The 16,207-nt window shown below is 43.3% G+C and overlaps 1 protein-coding gene across 2 annotated transcripts in view; it reads right to left on the reverse strand.

The window, feature by feature from the left end:
- LOC124002591 (peroxisome proliferator-activated receptor delta-like) overlaps window positions 1–16,207 on the reverse strand; it is a 43,605-nt gene that overhangs the window by 19,866 nt on the left and 7,532 nt on the right. The window lies entirely within an intron of this gene.

Genomic DNA, 16,207 nt, shown 5'->3' on the forward strand with positions numbered 1-16,207 from the left:
CCCCACATTCCCCACTTTCTGCTGAACAGCCATGCACTTTCCCCCACTGGCCTTGGGTGGCTGTTTGTGTGTGTGCATGTCTGCCAAGTAGAAATCGGGTTCAAGGGAACAGAGACTGTAGGGCTGATTTCATTGGGGATCACCAAGTTTATCAGTCTGGTGCGTTTAGAAGAGGGAAGAGAGAATACCCTAAAGACATGGAATTTAAAACGCCTCCGCTTTGTACAACATACACACTCCAGAACTGCCTGAGGTACTGATTTGACAAGGTGTCAGAAATGGCCGATGCTTCAGATGGTATCAAGGGACCTAACGTTTGCCAGGAGAACACTCCCCACACCAGCAGCCTGTATCAGGCCGGCTGGGTCCATGGACTCGTGATGCTTAAAGCAAATCCTGACTCTGCCATTAGCATGACACAACAGAAACCAGGATTCATAAAACCAGGTGATATTTTTCCACTTCTCAATTGTTCAGTGACCGTGCGCCCGCTGGAGCCGCTTCTTGTTTTTAGTTGATAGGAGTGGAACCCGGTGTGGTTGTCTGCTGCAATAGCCCATCTGGGGCGGCAGGTAGCCTAGTGGTTAGAGCGTTGGGCCAGTAACCAAAATGTTGCAGGATCGAATCCACGAGCTGACAAGGAAAAGGAGTTGTTCTGCCCCTGAACAAGGCAGTTAAACCCACTGTTCCACGGTAGGCCGTCATTGTAAATAAGAATGTGTTCTTAACTGTGTTGCCTAGTTAAATAAAGGTTAAATACAAATACAATCTGTGACAAGGATCGACAAGTTCTGCGTTCCGAGATGCCATTCTGCGCCATTATTTGTCTGTTTGTGGCTCGCCTGTTAGCTTGCACGATTCCTGCCATTCTCCTTCGACCTTTCCCATCAGAGAGCTGTTTTTGCCCACAGGACGGCTGCTAACTGGTGCAATAAATAAAAACATCCATTCTTGGTAAAACCCTAGACAATGTTGTGTGTGAAAAGCCCAAGAGGGCAGATGTTTTTGAGATTCTGGATCTGGAGCGGCTGGAACCGATGATCATACCACGCTCAAAGTTACTTAGGCCCACTAACGTTCAATCGAACAGTAACCAAATGCCTGTCTGCCGGTTTTATATAGCAAGCCCCAGCCATATGACTCACTTGCTGTAGGAGCAAACCATGTTCTTGAATGGGGTGATGTACCAAATAAACAGGACACTGTATATTCACTCAAAAAAGCAAGCGCCAATTAAGATTAATTTATTGAAGGCATAATATCAACTGGTTCTATTATATCGTGGAACACAAGCTTTAAAACGCAGTAACCTCTGCAGTGGCACTTGCTTGTAGAAGCCAATGGCTGTGCAATGGCATATCCTCGTTTTGTTTATTTGACAGATGCTCTTATTTCTCTAGCCATAACAGACACCTATTTTATAGTTAAAATAAATAAACTTACAGAATAAAATATATATTTTTCCAAATGAAAAAAAAGTTGCCAGCGAGTGGTGATGCACATTTCGTGCCTCAGTTATTATCCAAGAGTAATAATTTGAAACGGGGTTAAATTTTGCGAGTTGAAAGACAATTCTTTCAGGGTTACAAACCACAAATCGGTTATCTTTTCAATATACAAAATATTGGATTTGATTTTTTCTGCCTGTTCTTCGTAATTTTCAAAATGGATGAATAATTCCATATTGAATAGTGCATGGTGATTCATTCCGACAGCCGTTTGGTGAGTAGGCATATGCTTAATGATTCTGATGAAAATACACTGTCTATATCACGTTTTTGCATATTTTCAGGGTGGAACCTGTATGTTTAGGGGGGGTTATAGCCCAGTCTAACCAATTCTAAAAGGCACTAGCAGTTCACAAGGTAGCTTAATCGAAAAATAGACTGGACGCAATTGTTCGAAAACTGCAGCTCATTGTTGAAAAACATATTGACCTACTTCAAAATCAACCAGTCCATTTTGAATTTGTGATAAAAACTCATCATTTGGCAAGGAATGTAGCTTGTATATCCTATCCCATTTTATAGGCATTTATTTCGGTAGGCCTAAATGGAGCTTGTGTGCACACTCAGCATGTGTTGTGTGAAGGGAGCCGTCGGAACGCAATTGAGTGAACGGGACACGGAGGGGAAAGAGAATTTATGGAAAAGAACTGTGTGATGCTTGGCTTGGTTTCTTTTTTGTTGTGCCCCGCAATGCACATGTACAAATTAAACATTAGAGTGAAAGCAAATTATGTTGCCAAGACAAAATTTCACTTGCCTGTTCGGGCAACCATAATAGCCTATTTTTTTTTATTTAACCTTTATTTAACCAGGTAGGCAAGTTGAGAACAAGTACTCATTTACAATTGCGACCTGGCCATGATAAAGCAAAGCAGTTCGACACATACAGAGTTACACATGGAGTAAAAACAAACATACAGTCAATAATACAGTAGAAAAATAAGTCTATATACAATGTGAGCAAATGAGGTGAGATAAGGGAGGTAAAGGCAAAAAAAAAGGCCATAGTGGCGAAGTAAATACAATATAGCAAGTAAAACACTGGAAGGGTTGATTTGCAGTGGAAGAATGTGCAAAGTAGAAATATAAATAATGGGGTGCAAAGGAGAAAAATAAATAAATAAATACAGTAGGGAAAGAGGTAATTGTTTGGGCTAAATTATAGATAGGCTATGTACAGGTGCAGTAATCTGTGAGCTGCTCTGACAGCTGGTGCTTAAAGCTAGTGAGGGAGATAAGCGTTTCCAGTTTCAGAGAAGTTTGTAGTTCGTTCCAGTCACTGGCAGCAGAGAACTGGAAGGAGAGGCGGCCAAAGGAAGAATTGGTTTTGGGGGTGACCAGAGAGAAAAACCTGCTGGAGCATGTGCTACAGGTGGGTGTTGCTATGGTGACCAGGGAGCTGAGATAAGGGGGGACTTTACCTAGCAGGGTCTTGTAGATGACCTGGAGCCAGTGGGTTTGGCGACGAGTATGAAGCGAGGGCCAGCCAAAGAGAGTGTACAGGTCGCAGTGGTGGATAATATATGGGGCTTTGGTGACAAAACGGATGGCACTGTGATAGACTGCATCCAATTTATTGAGTAGAGTGTTGGAGGCTATTTTGTAAAATGACAATCGCCGAAGTCGAGGATTGGTAGGATGGTCAGTTTTACAAGGGTATGTTTGTCAGCATGAGTGAAGGATGCTTTGTTATGAAATAGGAAGCCAAGTCTAGATTTAACTTTGGATTGGAGATGTTTGATGTGAGTCTGGAAGGAGAGTTTACAGTCTAACCAGACACCTAGGTATGTGTAGTTGTCCACATATTCTAAGTCAGAGCCATCCAGAGTAGTGTTGTTGGACAGGTGGGCAGGTGCAGGCAGCGATCAGTTGAAGAGCATGCATTTAGTTTTACTTGTATTTAAGAGCAATTGGAGGCCACGGAAGGAGAGTTGTATGGCATTGAAGCTCGCCTGGAGGGTTGTTAACACAATGTCCAACTAAGGGCCAGAAGTATACAGAATGGTGTCGTCTGCGTAGAGATGGATCCGAGACTCACCAGCAGCAAGAGTGACATCATTGATGTATACAGAGAAGAAAGTCGGTTCAAGAATTGAACCCTGTGAAACCCCCATAGAGACTGCCAGAAGCCCAGACAACAGACCCTCCGATTTGACACACTGAAATCTGTCAGAGAAGTAGTTGGTGAACCAGGCGAGGAAATCATTTGAGAAACCAAGGCTGTCGAGTCTGCCGATGAGAATGTGGTGATTGACAGAGTCGAAAGCCTTGGCCAGGTCAATGAATACGGCTGCACAGTATTGTTTCTTATCGATGGCGGTTAAGATATCGTTTAGGACCTTGAGCGTGGCTGAGGTACACCCATGACCGGCTCTGAAACCAGACTGCATAGCGGAGAAGGTAAGGTGGGATTCGAAATGGTCAGTAATCTGTTTGTTGATTTGGCTTTCGAAGATCTTAGAAAGGCAGGGTAGGATAGATATAGGTCTGCGTGCCCCCCCCCCCCCTTTGAAGAGGGGGATGACTGCAGCTGCTTTCCAGCCTATAGGCCAATATGCACAAAGATGTCTGCAAATTCTCTGAAAAGCCTAAAATAAATTCTAGATCCTATAACTCTAGATCCTAGTTTGACAGGTTGCACATTAAAATATCAATTCCCTGGATATGTTATATGAAATAGCTTACTTTTTTAAATCATATGCTACCATCTCCGTTGTCTTACTTGGCACTGGAAATTAATTGTCTGCTGCTAATGTAAAATAACAATAAATGCAGAATTTTATTTTTAATGAACTGTTATTCAGCAAAATATTTACCTATATCCCAGCAATAATCGCCCAGCTCTAGCAACTCCCCCCCCAAAATGTATCGTAATTTATGGCTAAAGTCTTTAAATCAGATTATTTGAATTGTGATGGGTGATGTGGAGAAAAATCCATATCACCCAGCTCTACAACATAACCCGGTACTAAATAGGGCTGGGACGATATCAGTATCGCGATACTTATTAGTATCGTGGCAAGGAAACAAAACACAAAGAGGATAGAACTTCCTTTATGCACCAATTTGTAAGTCGCTCTGGATAAGAGCGTCTGCTAAATGACTTAAATGTTAAATGTAAATGTAGGAAAACAGCCCTAATGTTTGAAACAAATATGCCACCCAGAGTCACATTTATTTATTTTCCAAGCTACAGCACACCATATGTTACATACAGCAGGTCTTTAAAAAGGATCAAAGTGTTCGGTCTGCTTTGTATTTTCCTTTTTGCCATTAAAAATAATAAGAATAATATATACAGTGGGGAGTATTTGATACACTTCCGAATTTGCAGGTTTTCCTACTTACAAAGCATGTAGACGTCTGTAATTTTTTATCATAGGTACACTTCAACTGTGAGAGACGGAATCTAAAACAAATCCAGAAAATCACATTGTATGATTTTTAAGAAATTAAATTAGCATTTTATTGCATGACATAAGTACTTGATCACCTACCAACCAGTAAGAATTCCGGCTCTCACAGACCTGTTCGTTTTTCTTTAAGAAGCCCTCCTGTTCTCCACTCATTACCTGTATTAACTGCACCTATTTGAACTCATTACCTGTATAAAAGACACCTGTCCACACACTCAAACAGACTCCAACCTCTCCACAATGGCAAAGACCAGAGAGCTGTGTAAGAATATCAGGGATAAAATTGTAGACCTGCATAAGGCTGGGATGGGCGACAGGATAATAGGCAAGCAGCTTGGTGAGAAGACAACTGTTGGCGCAATTATTAGAAAATGGAAGAAGTTCAAGATGACGGTCAATCACCCTCACCCTCGGTCTGGGGCTCCATGCAATACCTCACCTTGTGGGGCATCATGAGGAAGGTGAGGGATCAGCCGAGAACTACACGGCAGGACCTGGTCAATGACCTGAAGAGAGCTGGGACCACAGTCTCAAAGAAAACCATTAGTAACACACTACACCGCCATGGATTAAATTCCTGCAGCGCACGCAAGGTCCCCCTGCTCAAGCCAGCGCATGTCCAGGCCCATCTGAAGTTTGCCAATGACCATCTGGATGATCCAGAGGAGGAATGGGAGAAGGTCATGTGGTTTGATGAGACAAAAATAGAGCTTTTTGGTCTAAACGCCACTCGCAGTGTTTGGAGGAACCCCAAACTATACTACAACCCTAAGAACACCATCTCAACCGTGAAGCATGGAGGTGGAAAAAAATCATTCTTTGGGGATGCTTTTCGGCAAAGGGGACATCACGACAGCACCGTATTGAGGGGAGGATGGATGGGGCCATGTATCGCGAGATCTTGGCCAACAACCTCCTTCCCTCAGTAAGAGCATTGAAGATGTGTCGTGGCTGGGTCTTCCAGCATGACAACGACCCAAAACACAAGGAGTGGCCCCGTAAGAAGCATCTCAAGGTCCTGGAGTGGCCTAGCCAGTCTCCAGACCTGAACCCAATAGAAGATCTTTGGAGGGTGCTGAAAGTCCGTATTGCCCAGCAACAGCCCCGAAACCTGAAGGATCTGGAGAAGGTCTGTATGGAGGAGTGGGCCAAAATCCCTGCTGCAGTGTGTGCAAACCTGGTCAAGAACTACAGGAAACATATGATCTCTAATTGTAAACAAAAGGTTTCTGTACCAAATATTAAGTTCTGCTTTTTTGATGTATCAAATACTTATGTCATGCAATAAAATGCAAATTAACTACTTAAATCATAAAATGTGATTTTCTGGATTTTTGTTTTAGATTCCATCTCTCACAGTTGAAGTGCACCTATGATTGAAAAAAAATGACAGACCTCTACATGCTTTGTAAGTAGGAAAACCTGCAAAATCGGCAGTGTATCAAATACTTGTTCTCCCCACTGTATATAGAGATACTGATATTGTCCCGGCCCTAGTACTAGCTACGCTACAAATAAACATCCAGACGATACACAGAACCAACAGCTAAAAGGATTTCGATCCAGGAGGCGAGCAGCTAGATGGCGGAAGGTGAGAGGAAGCACTGAAGGCTTATGTCGTTGCACTGTCAGGGGTCTTGTGGGGTCTTCACTATGATTTCAGGTGATCAGTTGTGGTTTGCTGATGATATCACACAGTCACCACTGGTAGCATCCACTCCGTCAAAAATAAATGTTATAGTGGAAGGGGAGTCGGGAGAAACCTTAGTCAAACTATGCCCTGTAACGTTACTGCCTATTCACTCAATCTGCTGCCTGACAGGCTAATGGCGATACAGGTTTTTTAATGTCATCTGGATCTTCATAACTATCAGCTAGCTATGTGTGAATCATAATAATCTAGCTAGTTTAACAGGCAAAAACAACCTTAAACTAATGTTATGCCAGGTAAATTATTAGCTGTCAATTCATTGTGGCTAGCTAGCCATTTAGCCTTATTGACTTACTATGGGCTTGCAATATATGCCCACTACACTGGGTATTGTAAGGCAGGTAAACATGCCACAATTAACAATGTATTTATTAATGTATCAAAATAAAATATTGTAGTCAGGCAAACATTGGAGATGCGAATGGATAACATTTCATCCAAAGTCAGAGTTCTCCTAATAACAGTATTTCACAAGTATTATGTGTGCATGAGTCAAACAACCCATTCTGCATTCAAACTAGTTACGTCATCAAATCTCAATTTCTGAACACTAAGCAAAACAAAGCCCATTGGCTGAACACTGATACATAACAGTGACAAGATCAAAGAGAACCCATTCTCTGATGAATCAATGACTGACTAGATGAGCCACACCGCCCGGAGCCCTTGGCAGTGGCTCATAATGCTAAACTTCTCAAATCTTTCCCAACAGTCCCCAGCTTTGGTGAGATTAAGACAAAGCAAAGAACACATTCATTTCCCAGTGTTAAATAAGAGCAGCTTAGTCAGGAATGATTGAGGCTGGCTGCGTCATAGTTAATCTACAAGCTGGATTTAAAGAGCCAAAAAACTGACAGGAGAGGGGGAAGGAAGGATGGAGAGGGAAGTAGATGGATGTGTCCCAATGCTTTTAAACAGGTTCCTTCTCACCTTCCCTTCACAAGACAGCGAATCCTTCCTTTCTTATAATCAGTAACTGATGATCTGATGTGACCGGATTGGTGAAGGAAGTTGTGTTCAATCATTAGCTCAGGAAGGAGGGATGCATTTCATAAGTATTCAAACAAGCCTTAGGCCTTAGTTTATCATCATGTTTTATGTTATTTTAGACCAGTGATCATGAAGGAAAGGACATAAGAAAAGGAAGGACAGGTGATGAGGAGAAGAAGCCAGTGGATTAGACATAATTGGGACCTGCTGGCAACAGCCTTTTAAACAATATAGCCAATCAAGGTCAAAGTTTCCTCGTAGTTAGTCTTGTTCCTTAAAACAAACTATCATATGAGTGCCCCCCCCTCCCCTCTCCACCTAGCTCTTGTATGCACCTCCCACTTCTCCAGTGAAAACAGACCAGATGAACTGGTGCTCCTCCCTCTGTGCCCACTAAAGCTCACTGAATGGGACGACCATTCACCTCCGACCCACATTGTGAAAGACCAGAGGGATTATTTTAAAATGAGGGGAATATGCCCTAGGTGGACTCTATGGAGCTCTTCATCAACTATAAGCATTTCAAATGGGCAGCGACTTTGAATGGTTGGGGATTAGCCTACTATAGGCCTAGATGGTTAAATTTGGCAAGTTCTTACTTGCGTCTCTTACCCTAAAGATATAAATGCCACCACAATGGTATAAATCAGTCAAGTCTACACATTCTATATTCGTGGGTTAATTTGCGATCTAGGTTATGGGTTTCTGTTATACAAAGTATGAATAGACTGGTTTACATTGATACTCTGTCATAAGAGACAAAATTATCACTTTCAAAAATGTTTATACTAGGGAAATCTGAAAACTAGTTTGACAGGTTGTGGGTGGGGGACAAGTCTAAATGCTCTTGATTTCTTTGGGAAAAGTCACCGGAGTGGAAACTTAAGCTTAAGTCACCAGTCTCTGAAGGCAGCCGATACGGAGTTTTTTTGGTGTGTTGCTTAAGAAAGAATCAACCAGGCTTAGTGTCCATATAGACAGATACATATATCTCTCTCAGAATGACCTTCTTGATCCAAATCAGTCAGGTTTCAAGACTAGTCATTCAACTGAGACTGCTCTTCTCTGTATCACGGAGGCGCTCCGCACCGCTAAAGCTAACTCTTTCTCCTCTGCTCTCATCCTTCTAGATCTATCGGCTGCCTTCGATACTGTGAACCATCAGATCCTCCTCTCCACCCTCTCAGAGTTGGGCATCTCCGGCGCGGCCCACGCTTGGATTGCGTCCTACCTGACAGGTCGCTCCTACCAGGTGGCGTGGCGAGAATCTGTCTCCTCACCACGCGCTCTCACCACTGGTGTCCCCCAGGGCTCTGTTCTAGGCCCTCTCCTATTCTCTCTATACACCAAGTCACTTGGCTCTGTCATAACCTCACATGGTCTCTCCTATCATTGCTATGCAGACGACACACAATTAATCTTCTCCTTTCCCCCTTCTGATGACCAGGTGGCGAATCGCATCTCTGCATGTCTGGCAGACATATCAGTGTGGATGACGGATCACCACCTCAAGCTGAACTTCGGCAAGGCGGAGCTGCTCTTCCTCCCGGGGAAGGACTGCCCGTTCCATGATCTCGCCATCACGGTTGACAACTCCATTGTGTCCTCCTCCCAGAGCGCTAAGAACCTTGGCGTGATCCTGGACAACACCCTGTCGTTCTCAACTAACATCAAGGCGGTGGCCCGTTCCTGTAGGTTCATGCTCTACAACATCCGCAGAGTACGACCCTGCCTCACACAGGAAGCGGCGCAGGTCCTAATCCAGGCACTTGTCATCTCCCGTCTGGATTACTGCAACTCGCTGTTGGCTGGGCTCCCTGCCTGTGCCATTAAACCCCTACAACTCATCCAGAACGCCGCAGCCCGTCTAGTGTTCAACCTTCCCAAGTTCTCTCACGTCACCCCGCTCCTCCGCTCTCTCCACTGGCTTCCAGTTGAAGCTCGCATCCGCTAAAAGACCATGGTGCTTGCCTACGGAGCTGTGAGGGGAACGGCACCTCAGTACCTCCAGGCTCTGATCAGGCCCTACACCCAAATAAGGGCACTGCGTTCATCCACCTCTGGCCTGCTCGCCTCCCTACCACTGAGGAAGTACAGTTCCCGCTCAGCCCAGTCAAAACTGTTCGCTGCTCTGGCTCCCCAATGGTGGAACAAACTCCCTCACGACGCCAGGACAGCGGAGTCAATCACCACCTTCCGGAGACACCTGAAACCCCACCTCTTTAAGGAATACTTAGGATAGGATAAAGTAATCCTTCTCACCCCCCTTAAAATATTTAGATGCACTATTGTAAAGTGGCTGTTCCACTATGTCATAAGGTGAATGCACCAATTTGTAAGTCGCTCTGGATAAGAGCGTCTGCTAAATGACTTAAATGTAAATGTAAAATGTAATACATCTTTGTACTCCCAAAACACTGAAGTTCTAGAAATTAGGGCAACATCCTTGCAAAATACAAGCCCATCAACTTCAACTAGGCCTTGTGTAGCCTAAATCTTACTCCACACATGACATTTGAAGAAAAAAATATAGCCCAAAGCCACAATTGTAAAGTATTGAAAACAAAAGAGTTGGAAGCAATGCGGACAGACCCTAGCACTGACATATCCTGCTTTAAGTTTACACACACTTAGCATCCGTAGATCTATGCACGTGCGTGAGCTGATGGACTTTGCTCTAAAACGTGACCATCTTTCGGTAACATGATACCTCACTGATCCAGACTCGCAAATAACAATATTCACAAGGGGGTGACAGAAGTTCTCTTGTGGTCTTCTCATTTGATGTGAATGCAAAATAAGAGTCTCATCTGATCTTCCCTTGCTAGCAAGTTGGCTAAACACTGCAAGCTAGCTAACCTTTAAGCTTCCTACATCACCATGTGTAATAATAGGATTTATAATTAATATGCCCAGGCAAATATTATACTTGCCGGTGTAACATATCAAATTGAGATAATGTTGTATGTTGCTTCCCATATCAGCTAAAAATAGAAGTAATCATTTAAAAGTAATTGCTTGTAAGTCAGCTGAAAATTAAATTAAAACCAGTAGTCATGAGTGCAAAAGACTTTGTGGAAATTTAAGTTATACGTTTAAAGTCATTTGCGTTAGAGTTTACATTATAGGAAAAAGGCTGTGTTACTGAGTCCTCCATATTACATCACATATGCGCACCGGAACCGAGCCATAACGGAAACTGGGTATCTACCACCCCATTATCAGATAAGGAGGGCAATGTTGGCTTTTTGTCCCCCAATTGTGAACTGAAGTTGAAATTTCACAATGAAATTTAGGAGCACAATTTCTAAAGCTAGAATCCTTCGTTTTTTTAGGCACACTAGTGAACTTAAATTAAATTTCCAGGTCACACAGAAAACTAGTTATGTGCATATGCAAGTAAAATTGTCACACTGTAGAGTCCTGTGTATATACAGTGCATTCAGAAAGTATTAAGATCCCTTGACTTTTTCCACATTCTGTTACGTTACAGCCTTATTGTAATACGGTTGTATTTATAATTTTTCCTCATCAATCCACACACAATACCCCATAATGACAAAGTGAAAGCAGGGTTATAGAAATGTTTTCATATTTAAAAATAAAACAGAAATAGGTAGGGTAGCCTAGTGGTTAGAGCGTTGGACTAGTAACTGAAAGGTTGCAAGTTCATATCCCCGAGCTGACAAGGTACAAATCTGTCGTTCTGCCCCTGTACAGGCAGTTAACCCACTGTTCCTAGGCCATCATTGAAAATAAGAATTTGTTCTTAACTGACTTGCCTAAGGTAAAATAAAAAATACCATTCAGACCCTTTGCTATGAGACTCGAAATTGAGCTCAGGTGCATCCTGTCTCCATTGATCAGCCTTGAGATGTTTCTGAATTGAGTTCACGTGTGGCAAATTCAATTGATTGGACCTGATTTGGAAATGCACACTCAGCTGTCTATATAAGGTCCCACAGTTTACAGTGCATGTTAGAGCCAAAACCAAGTCATGAGGTCGAAGGAATTGGCCGTAGAGCTCCAAGACAGGATTGTGTCGAGGCACAGATCTGAGGAAGGGTACCAAAACATTTCTGCATCATTGAAGATGCCCAAGAATACAGTGGCCTCCATCATTCTTAAATTGAAGAAATTTGGAACCACCAAGACTTTTCCTAGAGCTGGATGCCCGGCCAAACTGAGCAATCTGGGGAAAAGAGATCTCGGTCAGGGAGGTGACCAACAACCTGGTGGTCACTTCGACAGAGCTCCAGAGTTCTTCTGTGGAGATGAGAGAACCTTCCAGAAGGACAACCATCTCCACCAATCAGGCTTTTATGGTAGAGTGGCCAGATGGAAGCCACTCCTCAGTAAAAGGCACATGAAATGAGAAACAAGACCATGAGAAACAAGATTCTCTGGTCTGATGAAAACAAGCTTGAACTTGTTTGCCTGAATGCCAAGTGCCACATCTGGAGGAAACCTGGCACCATCATGCTGTGGGGATGTTTTTCAGCGGCAGGGACTGGGAGACTACTCAGGATTGAGGGAAAGATGAACGGAGTAAAGTACAGAGAGATCCTTAATGAAAACCTGCTCCAGAGTGTTCAGGACCTCAGACTGGGGCCAAGGTTCACCTTCCAAGAAGACAATGACCCTAAGCACACAGTCAAGACAAAGAAGGAGTGGCTTCGGGACAAGTCTCTGAATGTCCTTGATTGGCCCAGCCAGAGCCTGGACTTCAACCTGATCAAACATATCTGGAGAGATCTGAAATTAGCTGTGCAGCAACGCTCACCATCCAACCTGACAGAGCTTGAGAGGATCTGCAGAGAATTGGAAACTTCCCAAATACAGGTGTGCCAAGCTTGTAGCGTCATATCCAAGAACTGAGGCTGTAATCACTGCCAAAGCTGCTTCAACAAAGTATTGAGCAAAGGGTCTGAATACTTATGTAAATGTTATTTCATTTATTTATTTTTTAAAATAAATTTCTCTTTCAATCCTAAAAACGAGTTTTTGCTTTGTCATTATGAGGTATTGTGTGTAGATTGATGAGGGGGAAAAAATATTTAAGGCTGTAACGTTACAATATGTAAAAAGTCAATGAGAGTGAATATAAATATCAACACTTATACACCTGAACATTCTGCCTCCTGAATATCTGGCCTGAAGACCGCATCTCTACATTACTTATTTCACAGACTCTACAAGGTGTTGAAAGCGTTCCACAGGGATGCTGGCCCATGTTGGCTTCCCACAGTTGTGTCAAGTTGGCTGCATGTCCTTTGGGTGGTGGACCATTCTTGATTACACACAGGAAACCGCTGAGCATGAAAAACCCAATAAAAATACAAACTCAATCTACTTTAAAATGACTAAAACCAAATCAAAACTGTGTAGAAATGATAATGGACCTATATTCGTACAGTTTCTTGACTGTCTAGTTCGCTAACAATCACTAGACTGTCAAATTCCAAAAACAATGGATAGAGGACTATTTCTTGCTAATTTTGACAGCAAGAATATATACATTTTCAGCGGGGCCCTCTGGACATCGTTGAAATCCGAATGCTGCCTCCGGGGCAAAATTAGTTCGACACCCCTGGTTTAGACCATTTGGAAGGTTATTTTTCTCCTGCTTTGACCGTGCAGTGCGGTAGAAGCAATTGTTGTGCTCATTATGAAATTATCAACTTTCCCCAGTACATCTAAAAAATTACCATATACACTGATTGTTTAAAGCAAAACAACCTAAACTATTGCTTATGAACCTGATCGAAATAAAATGTAACGTAGCCTAAGCCCCGATCAGCAGGTAGGCTATATAGCCAGATGAGAGTCCTGTCTCAGGCAGTTAGTTAGGCTACTTTATTCCAGTAAACACAAATTTCAACAGCGCATTTGATAGTAACCTAGCAACTTACATTGGTTGTCACTCAACTAACAAAGCCTAATATTGCGCAGGCCATTTTACAAACACTTGAACGCTGAAGGTGATGCGCAGCCTACGTGCGAAGCAGCGCACAGTTTGAATAGGCTACTGATATTGCCTGGGTTGTTCGACATGCAAAATGACTTGTTGATCAATGACTGTCAACACAGTTACATGCTTAGTCTGACACAGAAGGCGAGAGGCAGAGGGAGAAACAGAGGATGTCCAGGCTCAGAATGTTTCAACACTCTTGGTTTGACCACCAGACAACAGAAAGAAAGAAAGCATTATGGCAGTGGAAGGGAGAACAGTAGCAGGTGACCCGACTGTGGTTTGTGACTATTATGATATCCAATTGTAGCCAAATCAGTTGCAGTAATTCCGTTACAGAATTGTTTTGGAAACCCTGTTACCAATTTGGTAACGGAATTAAGAGTTTAATTACTTAAAGGGATATGCTAGCAGATACCCATACACTTCCAGGCCCAGACGGCATCCCCAGCCGCACCCTCAGAGCATGCGCAGACCAGCTGGCTGGTGTGTTTACGGACATATTCAATCAATCCCTATTCCAGTCTGCTGTTCCCACATGCTTCAACAGGGCCACCATTGTTCCTGTTCCCAAGAAAGCTAAGGTAACTGAGCTAAACGACTACCACCCCGCAGCACTCACTTCCGTTATCATGAAGTGCTTTGAGAGACTAGTCAAGGACCATATCACCTCCACCCTACCTGACACCCTAGACCCACTCCAATTTGCTTTACCGCCCAAATAGGTCCACAGACGATGCAATCTCAACCACACTGCACACTGCCCTAACCCATCTGGACAAGAGGAATACCTATGTGAGAATGCTGTTCATCGACTACAGCTCGGCATTTAACACCATAGTACCCTCCAAACTCGCCATCAAGCTCGAGACCCTGGGTCTCGACCCCGCTCTGTGCAACTGGGTACTGGAGTTCCTGACGGGCCGCCCCCAGGTGGTGAGGGTAGGTAACAACATCTCCACCCCGCTGATCCTCAACACTGGGGCCCCACAAGGGTGCGTTCTGAGCCCTCTCCTGTACTCCCTGTTCACCCACGACTGCGTGGCCACGCACACCTCCAACACAATCATCAAGTTTGCGGACGACACAACAGTGGTAGGCTTGATTACCAACAACGACGAGACGGCCTACAGGGAGGAGGTGAGAGCCCTCAGAGTGTCGTGTCAGGAAAATAACCTCACACTCAACGTCAACAAAACTAAGGAGATGATTGTGGACTTCAGGAGAGCAGCAGAGGGAACACCCCCCTATCCACCTCGGCGTACACACCACAGACAAACTGAATTAGTCCACCCACCCAGACAGCATTGTGAAAGTAGGCGCAGTGGCGCCTCTTCAACCTCAGGAGGCTGAAGAAATTCGGCTTGTCACCAAAAGCACTCACAAACTTCTACAGAGGCACAATCGAGAGCATCCTGTCGGGCTGTATCACCACCTGGTACGGCAACTGCTCCGCCCACAACCGTAAGGCTCTCCAGAGGGTAGTGAGGTCTGCACAACGCATCACCGGGGGCAAACTACATGCCCTCCAGGATACCTACACCACCTGATGTCACAGGAAGGCCATAAAGATCATCAAGGACAACAACCACCCGAGCCACTGCCTGTTCACCCCACTATCATCCAGAAGACGAGGTCAGTACAGGTGCATCAAAGCTGGGACCGAGAGAATGAAAAACAGCTTCTATCTCAAGGCCATCAGACTGTTAAACAGCCACCACTAACATTGAGTGGCTGCTGCCAACACACTGACTCAACTCCAGCCACTTTAATAACGGGAATTGATATAAAATATATCACTAGCCACTTTAAACAATGCTACTTAATATAATGTTTACATACCCTACATTATTTCTCATATGTATATGTATATACTGTACTCTATATCATCTACTGCATCTTTATGTAATACATGTATCACTAGCCACTTTAAACTATGCCACTTTTTTTTACATACTCATCTCATATGTATATACTGTACTCGATACCATCTACTGCATCTTGCCTATGCCGCTCTGTCCCATCACTCATTCATATATCTTTATGTACATATTCTTTATCCCTTTACACTTGTGTCTATAAGGTAGTAGTTCTGGAATTGTTAGGTAGATTACTCGTTGGTTATTACTGCATTGTCGGAACTAGAAGCAAAAGCATTTCGCTACACTCGCATTAACACCTGCTAACCATGTGTATGTGACAAATAACATTTGATTTGATTTCCAGTCATTGCGCTAATGCTAGTTAACATTGGCTCGCCAAAATACCGCCAAATTCCTTCATACTGGACAGAGACAAAAATGTTATCCATGAGTTCATCGGACTCTAGGGAAGTAGATAAAAAGGTTCTCATTGCCAAAATCCTGATGTATCACTTTAATAATTTATAAACAAAATTGATATCAGTAAAATCATTATAACTAATTGGTAGGTCTAGTATTACTTGTTACTCCTGTGAACTTTCAAGATTCTCCTTCATGAGGGAGAGACATTTTAAAATATCTTTAAGATATGTGGGTTTTTGGTAAAAGGTTAAAAAAAAGTGAACAATTTCTCCAAAATGATATTTTAGTGTTGATATTAGTTGGCAGGGGTCATTACTTCAACATTG

Source organism: Oncorhynchus gorbuscha, linkage group LG18, assembly GCF_021184085.1.
Source record: "Oncorhynchus gorbuscha isolate QuinsamMale2020 ecotype Even-year linkage group LG18, OgorEven_v1.0, whole genome shotgun sequence".
In the NCBI taxonomy this organism is placed as follows: Eukaryota; Metazoa; Chordata; class Actinopteri; order Salmoniformes; family Salmonidae; genus Oncorhynchus; species Oncorhynchus gorbuscha.